The sequence below is a fragment of the Balearica regulorum genome, chromosome 17, assembly GCF_011004875.1.
Source record: "Balearica regulorum gibbericeps isolate bBalReg1 chromosome 17, bBalReg1.pri, whole genome shotgun sequence".
NCBI classification, from domain to species: Eukaryota; Metazoa; Chordata; class Aves; order Gruiformes; family Gruidae; genus Balearica; species Balearica regulorum.
In genome coordinates this window covers 326,677-340,279 of record NC_046200.1, presented here as the reverse complement: position 1 = coordinate 340,279, position 13,603 = coordinate 326,677, and the positions used below count along the sequence as shown (strand labels likewise).

Here is a 13,603-nt window from a genome sequence, read left to right as displayed (position 1 = left end):
CTCGGAACCCTAAGTCTGAGAGCATTTATCACGTCTATCCAAGCACAGTGATATTTACAGGATTGTGCTCTTCCTTATTAAAATGGCACAGAACATAATTTGCCTCCTCAGTTACCAAGCTCAAGAAGCACCAGTGCGTACTGCTGACGGGGTCTCTCTGTCTGCTGCTGGTTATCATCTGGATGGCAGAAATACTCAGGCATCCCAAACAGAAGGGAACGGATCCTTTCTGTGGTGCACAGTCTCAAAACTCAGCAGAAGAACAATTTCAACTCAACAAGTACAAAATATGAATCTCCCAGCAAGTCACAGATTTCACATTCTTCTGAGGCAATGATCAGAGCACATCCTAAACAGACCTTTCAAATGTGGCACAGTTCCAAAGATTCCAGAGTGGCAATTTATCTGTGTAACTATTGTAGAAGACTTGTTAATAGTCTTGTATACAGACCAGCAAGATTACAATACCATTAGTTAGCAATAATCCTTTTAGCAGGAAAAATCATCAGTAAATATAAAACATAGCAAAAATATACAAAACAGAAAAAATATCTCAAGCTTGAAATGCTGTCCCATTTGGACAAGGAATTCCCGACTTTCTGTAGGCGTTCTCCTGTTGCTGCCTTCCAGCAGCTCCTCTCCTCCCTTTAATCTCTCAAAGCCTGTGCAAAAGGAAGGAGAAGCAAAGCTAAATTTAACTCTCTGTATACCAATGACCAGGTAACATATACTGTACTGAATACAAATATTCTTAGCTGACCTCAAAATTTAGAACAAAATTATATTTTCACCCTCAAGTAGAGAAAAATGTAAACCCACCTTTGGTTTTATTGCATGTGAAGCACTGTTGAGTAAGAGATTCAAATAATCCCTGGAAGCACGTTAATCTGTAGAGCAAACTGTGCATCAGTAAAGAGAACAGTGGCTGGCACCAGAAGCCTCTGCTGTAATGATGGTGTGATCATTCATAATAGGAGGTAAAAGAAAAGTGGAAACTGGAGTGAATGGATTCATTTGATTCTCATCTGCTGCAAATAATTCATACTAAGAAGACTCTAGATGTTTTCTGGATAAAATAGGAGCTTCTCACAGCTCATCTCCGAACAACAGAAAAATGCTGAATAAGGCTTTCTATACAGACTGCTGCTGAGAGCAGAAACCTCGCGTTTAGGAGTGAGAAACCCCACAGAGTGGATTTGTACTCAGCAGGTATTGCAACTGAGACCAGGCTCAGTACAGGACATTCTTGTATCGTTTCTTAGTATCTTTATAAAGATTTTTTTTCCATTTCTCAAAGTGCGTTCCAGCACACACATCTGGCAGCGCACTGCAGTGTGAACACCATTTACTAGCTCTCCGTGCATGTGTTATGCATCCAATGACATCATACACTCTTCAGCTTGCCAAAGTTCAGTCTCTACTGTACAGACCACCAAAACAGAGCCTCAGAATCCCCATGGGGAGAAAGGGCTAACTTCCAACGCAAAAGGTTTTCCCCTTGCAAAACCTTATTTAATGCTTCATCTGTTGTGCTGTGTTCTGTCCTACTCACATCCATTCTACTTTCCATCTACTTGAATACAGTTTTCAAATAATTCCTAAATTGCTTATATTTTATCCTGTGTGTAAACATTTTCTCTCTGCACAAGGCTGTAACTTCTCTGAACAGAACATGCCTTTTCCCGTTTACGCATAGTGGGTTTTTAACTCTTTAACAACCTGAAAACTGGAAAAAAATCTGTATATCCCCCCCCAAAAAAACCCCAACAACCCTATATTTGGGGGGTTTTTGCTACGTTAATAGTAGGTGATACAGTACAAGTTCAATGTTCTCTGGAGATAAGATCAACGGTTCATCTTGCGTGATACTCATTACTTATTGCAGCAAGGAAGCTCTCTAGCACACTTAAAATAGGTTTTACCTTGCAGGGCAAATCAGAAGAAAAATAATCCTGTTCTCTGAAAAATGTTTGTGTTCAGTCATAGCTAAGTCTTTCAAAACCTTTTACAGAAAGGCAGACATCTGCCAAGATCAAAGGCCCATGACTTACTCACCTGTGATGGGGAAAGCCCTGAACTCTGCTGCAGGGTTAGACCGAAGGTCTATCCATCCCAGTAACTTCTCTCTGATAGTGGTGACTTGAAGATGCCTATGAATCAAGGCAAGCATAAAGCAGCCCTTTGCCACATGCTCATCCAGCTCCCAGCAACTTCGTGGTTTTGAGACTTCATAAGATACATTTGGACAACTATGTATCATGGTCTTCAATTGTCTTCTCATCAATGCATTTATCTAATTAATAGTGGAACCCAAATACTTCTGCAGGCTTCTACAACATCCTATGTTAGCATATCCCACCAGGCAATTAAATTGTGTGTGGAAAAAATCACCATATTTTCCACACATACAATCTGAAAGCTAATTACAGCACTGAGATTCAGCCTTCACATCATTTATCATATGCAGGTAATCGAAGGAGACATTTTCTTTCTTTTGGTACTTGAGCTATCCTGACTTTGAACCCTCGTTGCCTGCTTCCTCTAGCTAGCTGGCCTCCAGTCTCTGACTTTGAATAGGTTATCCATACAAACTTCAAGCATATCTTGTGGTCAAAGACAACTTAAAAGTGTCATATCGTTTGTACTGTCAGGGCTGTTTTTTTCCCCACGAGCAATACTTTGCACTTGCCAGCATTCAATACCCTAAAATTTTACCATCCAGTCATTCATTAAATTATCTGTTCACAAGCCTTCTTGTTTTGATGTTGCTTTCTTCTTCTAAGTTCACCATTACAGCTATCAATTTTTGTTTAGTCTAGCTACAAGGATGCCGAATTCCGTTGCTATTAGATTACCTTTCTAATAGCCACATCTTGAATATAGTCCTGCACACTGTTGAAGATTTTGTTCTTTTAACCCTTGAAATAGATGGGTAATAGAGCCAGTCAAAAGCATTTTTCACTGAAGTCATTATAGATTGAAAATACTGCCCTATGAAATTTAGTTTTTCATGGGAATTTCTGTTTCAATACAAAATTAATAAAGGAATTTCTTCATATCCAGGAAGATGAAAGGATACCAAGAGATCCAATAACCCGATGTTTAAAGAATTCACCTAAAAAAATCTGGGAAGAAAAATGAGTAGAAGTAATTTGAAAAATGCACCTCCAACATCTCTGGTGAAGGCTAAAGATTCAGTCGCTCTCTCAATAAATACATATTTATAATCAGTGGTGTGTGCCTTAACTGTTGCTAGGTTTTAGAGTCAATCTTTCTCAAGTTACCTTCTCATATCTCTCTTTTTATTTTCCCTTTTAGTGAAGTGTCAGATGGAGTCACCACTATGAATCTGCACAAGTTCCAAGGAAGACCCAATTCAGGATCACAGAAATTTAAGCTGGCTACTGCCCACTTAACATCACCTGTAGCTCACGAGAATAATGGCACCAGCCAAAAGATTTGAGAAACTTGAGCAATCTTCAAATTTCCTGTTTTATCTCAAAAAGTGACAATTCCTTCCTCATTCCATATTCTGCACCAACCCCCTTGCCCCTCCAAATTCTACCTCAAGACATTATAGGTGTCTGGCTGAGCTTTTCGTGGTTTGGGTTTTTTTTGTTCGGGGTTGTTGGGAAAGATGGCCAAGAGACATTGAATGCAAACAAGTATTCATTTCTATTTTTAATCTGACACCATCAGTGAATAGAGCACAGAAACTGAAGCAAACTAATTGTCATTTATTCTTTCTTTATTTTTAAGCTACAACATAATACGCGGATTGATTGTGTTTAAAAGACTCAGGAGACACTGAAACATAGCTTCAAGTTTAGAAAACAGTCTACCACAGCCAAAAAGCAAAGAAACAACTGGTAATTAATTTGCTAGAGGGAGGAAGATGTCAGCAACACCTTACATTGGAAAATAGCAGTTTTCCTACTTCAGCAATTCCATTGTGTTTGAAGAGTTCCCTGAGCAGTAACATATCCTAAGGACCTGCAGGACAAGTTTGCATATCGGTTATCTGATATGCAAAGTGTACATATTCCACTATACATAAACCGTGTGCAAAATATTATTTGGGAAGTTTGTACTTTGCACTTATTATCCATGACATCAAGATCATTTGAAGGACTTCTAAGGCCAGTAATTCATAGCTATTTATCACTTCCATTTCCCCTTTTTCTACTTTGTATCATTTTTGCACACATTGAGGGATACCATATACACAGATAGGTATTCACACAAACACATCCATGTTTTGGAAGCATTTCCAATCTCATTGAAAAAAAAAGAGGAAAAACACGTATCAAAAGACAGTTTTATTTGTCATGCCATTTTATAAACCTGCTTGAAAACTTTAAAAGTGGATACATGCACTAGCATATGTCATCTGGATGTTGCCTCTTTCTTAAGGTGCTCATTTCCTATAGCAGAAACACACCACGCACAAGCCTTGACCTCACTCAAACAAGGAGGAGGAAAAATCCCATCACTAGACCCAGGAAAGGAGTTTAGTCTTTCAAATCTGCTCGAGCTCTCAGACTGACATAGTCATTGTAGTCTAGACTGTCATGAAATGAAGACAACAGCTCTAGGTAATTAAGAAAAGTTTGACATGAGCGAGAATTTTTTGAAAAGAGCAGTCAGTGTTCTAATAACAGCATCTGAGCAAAGCTAAGATGAATTTGAGACTGAAGGACAAGAAGAAGCTGGAAACCACTTGCTTGAATGACAAGCCCTCGAGCACTGTAAATGCAGAACACTGTGCAGTATCCAATGCTTAGGCATGGGATGACACTCTCAATTTCTTGTTTTCCTCTCAGGTAAGTGGAAGAAACTAGCAGGGACTTACCACTCCTTGTGGGATGTGGAGTTGCCAGGATAGCCACAGAGGCACTATGGACCACCTCTAACCGTTTTACTAGCTGTATCTCTCACATTAATACTTCTTAGCAATTAAGCACTGATACGAGTTGCAGATCATGAATGATCTATGTTTGTCTATCTTTGTATACACACGCTATCTCCCACTACCACAGAAATTCTGGAATTTACCAAAACCGGCTCTCTGCTTCATTTCCTTTTATCAATCCCAAAAAAGTCAGCCAGAAGGAAATACATATACAGATAACGCAACTGGTAACAAAATAATGATGAGAGATAGGCAAGGTTGTAAGATGTCCTTGCAGTAATTTCTCTAACAGAGGTGACAACCACAGTTTCCAGGTCTGATTCCACTCAAATAGGCTTAATTGTCAGCTCTAAAGCAGTTCAAAAGATGGAGAAAAATTGCAACAGACTGAGGTTTCAAAGTGAAAAATTCAGTTTTCCTCTCACGCAAAATAGTTTAATGTGCAATAAAGCCAATTCACTCATCAGTCAAGGGTCATTCAAAGGTTACCCACAGAAATATGACAAAAGCTAGAAGCTAAGTCTATCACAAATTAACAAGTATGTTGGCTCAAGGCAACGGCAGCTCATAAATCCATTTTTCCCCAAGATACTACTTGCATTTCTAGATGTAGTGGTTCTATTGAAATCTCCATTGCTTGCCACCAAAGTGCTTCCAAATATCAGTCTAATGTTCCAGAACAGAAAAATGAGGGTATTTGCATGATTTCAAATCACCCTACTTCTAAGTGAAAAAGCAATTTTTTCCTATTTCCTACCCTAACTCAAAGGCTTCCAAGCTTCAACTGCTGCATTTGGCAGCAGTCAATTGTACTTATTAATTGTAGCTACTGACAGTTGCTTCAGACTACTCTTTAAAAGGTCCACTACAGAGACACAGTTAATGCCAACAACCCTGGCTAAAATAGGCAAAAGCCAGGTTTAAGAGCAATTAGTTAAGTCCAGATTAGTTGGGTCCGATGAAATCCAAGTTAGCAATGTAGAGAGAACAGACAAGCAGCCTAAGAGCAATCTGCAGATAGCTTTAAATATTCCTGAGAGATGGTGGGATTCACATTAATTCCTGGAAAAACAATGGAAGAAGAAATCTTACAAATCTCCTGTAAGGATATGGAAAACACCGTGACAAGCTTAACCAATGGCCAGCAAGTGTTTGGGGTTTTTATTCAGAACAAATCTCAATCTAAACTATTTTCTTTCTTTAACGTGGTAACTGCATTGTGGATAAGAAAAGTACAGTAGGTGTTGCACTGCCACTGCGGTAGGGCTTTTCAGCAATACCGTAGATGCATCAAACGTACGACAAACATGGTCAAATAGCATAATGCAAAGAAGCCTGACAAACTGCAGGCAGATTGTCATCCAGAAATGGTTCACTAGCAAACTGGAAATAAGTACCAGTGAGAAGTGAAGAGGTTTACGCTTGATCAGTAATTTATCAATATATACTCAAATAGCTTACATGATAAAATGGAGGGTATTTTTATTAATTTGTAAATTATGACAAGCTAGGTTAAACTAAAAGCACTACCAGAGAAAATAATACAGGATATTTTTAATAAAATGATAAATTGCTATTAAAAAAAAATCAACAAAATTTAATGAAAGATAAACTATTACATGTCCATGAAGAAAAAAGTAAATAAAAATAAAACTAACAACTGACTGTGCAGCAGTACTAATTGAAAATTTTAAACAAGAAAATATAGCAGATTGAATGTTAACAATGTGATATTATAGCAAAAAAGGACAAATCTCTTCATAGAATGCATTTACGTAAGTAAAAATTCAAGACAGAGTAATTATCGTATTCTGCCAAGCAGGGGAGAGCCTACTGGCTATAGTAGTCAAGTTTTGTGCAATTAAAACAAACCTAAGAGAAGATAAAAAATACATAATTTTAAGAAACACAACATAAAAAGGTTATCAATTAGTATACAGAGCAGGTAGAAAAAGTAAAAATAGAAAAATATTTCTGAAATGGACTTCAAGAGGCCATCTATCTAATCCTGTTGTACAAAGGTATCATCACCAAGGCCTGAACTGTAATTAACAGAAGTTTGTTCAACCTCTTCTTAAACACCTTGCTTGGTTGGTGTTTAAGAAATTAAAAATTGGAAAAAGCAATCATTTCTACTTCTTCCAAAATGTCTTTTTGGTTGGAAAACGTACCATGCAGTAGCTCTTTTACCAACTGCTGCACTCCACCTAGGACATCCCTAGGTGCCAAATCATGCCAAGTACTGATGAATATCCACAGTAACATTATGAAAGAGTAAATGGTTTCTTTGGATTGTTTGGAAATGACAAAATGTTCAGATGAAATGGATTTACACACGCTCATAATAACTACTTTAAATGGATCCACTATCCACCGAGCAGCTTATAATGTATTCTGACCATACTGATTCAACTTGCAAAGATCCTTTTCAGCCAGTATTATGCCACATCATGGATGATTATTTTAGTAATTTTTCCAGTGAAAAACCAGTGTTTAAACTCAATAATTTGCTTTATATTCATAAAGATGAAGATATGCTATTTATTTATAACTGTGTAGTGCTTTTCACATTCCAATATACTACCTCTCCAATCAGAAAAATCTCAGATTGTCACATACGATACTTCAGTGATTACGTATTTTCTATTTTACTTTTTGAGGGGAAACAAACACATGACACAAAGAGAACCCCAGTTGCCGATAAAGTAAGAGACTTTAGAAATACCAGATTTAAAAGATATTGAAACAAGGAAGGGACCCTAAGGGTCAACCTTGCACTCCTAGACTCTTACAGGGTTTGTTTGTTTTAACAACACTTTGGGGAGTTCTGAATATTTCTGGCCCTTCCTCAATTGTACCAGCACTTAAAGGAAAAAAAGTCGTATCTGTCACAGGAACGGAATTTGTCTTCCTGAATTTCAGTTCTGTATCTGTTTTCACAGCATGTTACTCCTGACAGAGTCTTTATAGAAAGTTTAAAGAAAAGTTATCCTGTGATCTTAGAGATGGAGTACTAGTGTGTTTAGCTAGAATGCAATGCAGCAACCCTAGATTGAGACACAGCCCAACATGACCAATTTCCCTGTTGGAATGGCTACAGCAAAATAGAGGGGGCTAACAAGGCCATCATTTAATAGCTGTGTCCACCCACTTTTCTCCACATGCCTGAAGAGGTATTCTCCTTCACCATATGCTTGACTATCACTGTGACAGCTGTGGACGATGTAGGTACCAGCTCAATAGAAGTTAATCTTAATTCATCATCTTCTCTATTAGCAATTACCCTTGTTCATTTCAAAATCAAGGTCAGTTTTATTCAGCATAGTTATCTATCAGAATAGTGTCAGCGTTCCAAGTACTACTGGTTATTCAGCATCAACTACTATTTAGTTACACAAAAGCTGGAACCTTCACCAGATTCTTATTTCCCAGCTAAGTTTATAATCACGTCCAAACAAACTAAATCAAAAATTATCTCGATTAATCCTTTGAAATGCATTAGCTGGTTCCCTCAGTTCACTCGCAGTTATAACAATAACAAAAATCGAGAGCTGAAAATGTATTTCCTTTTATTTTTACTTTATTTTTACTTTTCAGAACATCTTGAAGAGGTATTTGACAATAAAAGATATCTGAAGCATATTTGGAAAGCAGACTGCAGGTTAACCTACAGCTGCCTAAAGTTTATTGGCAGTATCTTGAAAGCTGTCACTTTCTGTAGTTTTAAGATGCCCCTAACGAAGGTTTAGCCACAAAACATTAGGCACCAGAATGCACCGCCCATACGCTCCTCAATCATTACAGCCAGCAAATTGCATACTGAATGCACAGGTCTCAGCCCACCTCCCAGTCAGGCACTGAAATGAAAAATTTTCAGTTATAAAGTCTCCTCCACATCTTAGGCAGCCTAGCTTGTCCCAGAAATTGTACACCTCACGCACATGCAAAGCATCTACACTGCACATTTGCTTTTGGTAGTGTATGTTTGGACTAGATGGGCTTTAGAGCTCCCTTCCAACCCAAACCATTCCATGATTGTGTGATTCCACATAACAGTAAGTGTGGAATATAGACTTGAAGTTCACAGAGGATTGAGTTTTGTATTGGTGTGAAGAATAGAAGTTTCATTAATAGTCTTCCAATGGTCTTCAGTATTTAACATGCCTGCAACGTGGTAGAGGCCTACCTGCTGGCTATTAAACTTGCTATGCGTGCAGTATAGGCATTGTTGAATGTAAATAGTTCTCACATGGTTATGTTATTTCTGATATAGGCCTATGCTACTTATTATTATTGAAAAGTACTACTAAACCCTACTTATGCCTCTCAGCATCTGCCAAAAAGCTGCAAGTCACATCAGCTCCATTTCAGCTCTCCCATTTGTAACACCTCTAATGAGCAGATGGTTAATTTTTGTGAGGGGAGAATAAAAAACAAAACAACTTTTGTTGGTGCAAGTGATTTAGGGTGTTTTAGTTTTTAAAAGCCACTTGTTTTGGACATCAGCTCAAATTCTTGAGTGCAAATTTAGCCTTCTCTACATTACTAGAGAAATATTCATATCCTGTATTTGTTTGCAAGTAAAATAAAAACCTGTTAGCTATTGTTCAAAAGTTTTTAGATATTTAGAAGTTTGGAAATATTCCAAGACTAACAAAATTTTCTTGTGCCTAGTTCCTGTGTATTACCAGCAATAAAATCCTTGTACCTCTTGATCACAAAGGGTATGTGATTTTCCATCTTTATTATTGCCATTAAAAGACAGTAGATGAAGTTCCCATACAACTGTAAGTACCTCATTGGAGCAAGTTTCTCAAATACGGTCTTAGACTGAACTTGAAGGCTACACAATATTTGAAGTGTGACTATTTGAACAATGCTGATGTTCAGTTCTGTAGTTTCTTCTGAAAGGAGAAACTAGACCTAACAAGTATATTGGTTCCCCAATACAATTCTTCTCAATTCAGCTGAAGAGGCTAGGGTTTGATTCAGACACTGAGGGACTGGAGCGTTCACCAAAGTAAGGGGATTAATTAGTTAACAAACTATCTGTATGTTGTACTGTTAGGATTTTGTGGGTTTGTAGCAATATGTAGACAGTGTCAGAGGCACCTAAAGTAAAACATAAACACCACCTTTATCTTTACTGTGATAAAATGCAAAAAATTATGCTAACTGAACATAAAAGCCCCTTCAGCGGCCTCGGTATTTGAAAGAGCAGCTAGCTCACCACACTCACCTTACTGGAAAAACTGCCTTCATTTCTCAGATTAATAGAATGAAGATTTATAGATCTCCTACATTCAAGTTGCTTCTTTCTGTTCTACAGTGTGATTTTATAAGACATTAATTCACAGAAGCTATAGTAAATTTTTAGTGAAATACAGATGGTTATTTTCATACAAATTTTCAATTTCCCTATTTTATTAAGCACCAAAACAAACACAATGTGCAACATATTTAGAAATGCATAAAAATATTTATTGCTCCAGAAATTATTTATCACTGTTCTTAATAGTACTGAGCACTCTAAATTATCAACAGTAAAAATACTTTTCTATGGTATTTTTTGTCTATGATATGTTTTGTCTAGTTTAAGCACAATTTTGTGTGGGGAGACAGGAGGAAAAAGAAAAAAAATAGAAATATTTAGGAGGAGAAATTGTGTGAGAGCATAAGAGACAATGGATGTTTCTCAGCCAGAAATTAGTTGCTGTTCTGGATCACTAACTAATAGCTCCAATGCTTGCTACTCCTCTCTATACAGACTTCAGAATCAGTATCGTTCTTCAATGTAGCCCAAGTGTGAGACAAAGCAGAACAAATGTGGGAGGGCATGAAATCATACCGGCAACAGATTTCTTTTTTATTCTTTTTATTCTCTGGAACATTAATTTAGGCTCTTTAAAAAGCTGTGTTTACTATACACACTCCTCTTATTCACATTCCTTTTCTGCTGCATTCCGTATTCTGTTACAGCTTTCCAAAGCCTTAATGACTGTACATTGCAATACCAAACATTTCCCACTGCAGTTAAGTGCACATATTTTCTCCTTTTAAACCTAGGAGGGTTCAGTGCTATAGCTGTCCTTTCCCAAACAGTCACAGAATCCATTATTTCTAGGCACACTTTTATAGTGCAACCAAATCCAAGAAGCTGACATTTTTTATTTAGTACCCGTGGGCTATAATCATGAAAAATTTACTCCCTGAAATACAGTTGCGTGCATTTCATATCCACCGTACTCATGATAAAACGTAATTTCCTTGAACACATTGGTAACAATGGTAACTTAACAAAATGTATCGACATAAAATATACATGAGCATGTGGCACATCTGAATTCTCCAGAGTGTAACTACTAGTCCATGTTCCTAGCAAAGATTTAAATAAGTAAGAGCTCTTGAAGCTTGACACACATCTTTAAAGACATGGGAGAGGATTCAGGGAAACTGTCATCAAAATAAATTGCTCTTAGTGACTACAAGCCTCTGATAACACTATTGGCTCACTGCAGGAGAACTATCATAGGCAAAACCAAGATGCTCAAGCAATGAAAAACAAAAGATAATCAAGAAGCTTACATGTATTCCTGTGTGATAACAGAGGGATGCTAAAGGTTACATTTACAACAGAATCTTCTATTAGGTTGTTTTCCAGTCCCTACCTATCTGGTAACCGAAAAGCAAAGAAGGAGAGGACCATTATTTTTTATTTTGGACTAATGAAAACTGAATTATGATCTGAGAAAAAATAACACGAAAATAAAAGACAATCTGTCCAGAATTCCTGTACTGAATTATCCCAAAAGTCCAACTGAGTGATACAGGCAGGACCCATGGATACTCTGCCCAATCCACAGGGGAGCTGTCCAGCAAAACACAACCTGAAAGTTACCATGGTAACAGAAATAAAACCACATTTTATTAGGTTTTTTCCACACAACACTTAGAAAAATTATGAAATTAAATTCTACTAAGTGTTATGGATCTATAGGCTTAGAAATTATTAAGGTCTTAATGAGAAATCCATCAGTGATAATGAAAATACAACAGCTCAGATGCGACCTCTAGGTCAGAAAGCCCCTGAATCTGTTTGACAGCTACCAGGTAGAAACACTTGCTAGGAAAGTGTTCACCTCGCACATCCTGTTTCCTTAAACATCTCATACCCACCAGTGTTTAAACTCCATTCTGGGGACCTTCAGTCTGATCCTGCATGGCAGTTCTTATGGAAGAAGAGTCGATATTCACCATCTATTAGCTGAAGGGAACAGAGCATTCAAAGAGACAGAAGAAAGCTTTTTCCACTCTTCATTGACCACCCGATACTATACTGTAAAAGTTGTTTACGTTATTAACATTATTTGTTCTTTTTTAAAACAGAATAAAAAATTGAAGATGACAAAATAAATCTTATAGAGAGTTTAGATTGAACTGATGACAGTATTAACAGTCATCCTTCCGGTGTTCTCAGCAGGATTTTAAACACATCTCTCTGCTAGATGTGCCTACTCTTGCTATGATCATACAAAGGCCTACTGTCTTGCAGTCAGAATAATCATGAAGAACTGCTTTTGAAACAGACATGCTCTGTGCGTGCCATAGAAGTAAATTGTCCTGTTTGACTTCTACTTTGTTTTATGACTCTCATTTTGGATCTGTCTCTAGTACCTGAAAGACACAGCATAACTTCAGCTAAACATCAAATAGCAGCATAGGTAAGGTCAGCAAAGATCATAGAATCATAGAATATCAGGTCGGAAGGGACCTCAAGGATCGTCTGGTCCAATCTTTCTTGGCAAAAGCACAGTCTAGACAAGAATATTCAGTAAGCTGAAACATATTGGGCATTTCAGGCTATATGATGATTTTACATAAAGATATGGCCTTAACCACTCACTGCAGAGGCTCGTAACAAAAATATTAAGATTACCGGGAATTTGACACGAATAGAAATGCACATACACAAAAGCTTTGGAAGAAACAGCAGAACAAGGGGTAAAAGAATAGCATAGATTAATAAGGAAGAACACCATTTTCTGTTACTCCTCTTAGCAGTAACATTGAGGAATGTGTTGTATTATGTTATGACCACAAGGTCTACAGTCTAACCAGACCACAGCACAGATGACTTATCAGCCCAAGACACTGTACTTTAACAGCATGAGGAGAACAACAAATTTGCAGCACATCATATATGCCATTCCTTCTCCTATTAGCCCACCAGGAAATCAGACACAGATTTCAAATTAACATGGAAAGCAGACAATGAAAAGCAATTTTGCCTGAGATTTATGGAAAATGAAGCAAGTATGAGTATGCAAAGCAAAGGACCACACCATAACAACTACTGACTTTTTAAAAGATATAAGATACAAAAGATCTGTCCACAGTCTTGTTCATTTCTGCCAATTGAGAGACATAGTAAAGACTAGACAGGCAGCATCCTTTGTCCTCCCTGTTGCACAAAAGTGATGCTGGACAGGCTACTTGGATACATTTGGTTTAGTGCTTGTGAGTATGTAGTTTTATAAAATCATCTTGCTTAAATATTTTGTATAACAACTTACATTCCCCTTTCTGCTAGATCTTGCACTGGTTTTGGTGTTTTGCTTGTGGAGGACAAAAGCCTGCAACAGATAGCCACCGTGAGTAAAATACATACTACATAACCCATGGCAAAAATTA

The 13,603-nt window shown here is 37.4% G+C and overlaps 1 protein-coding gene across 2 annotated transcripts in view; it reads right to left on the bottom strand.

Annotated features, from left to right (window-relative positions):
• The window catches only part of TTC28 (tetratricopeptide repeat domain 28), a 187,852-nt gene that overhangs the window by 140,047 nt on the left and 34,202 nt on the right, over window positions 1-13,603 (bottom strand). The window lies entirely within an intron of this gene.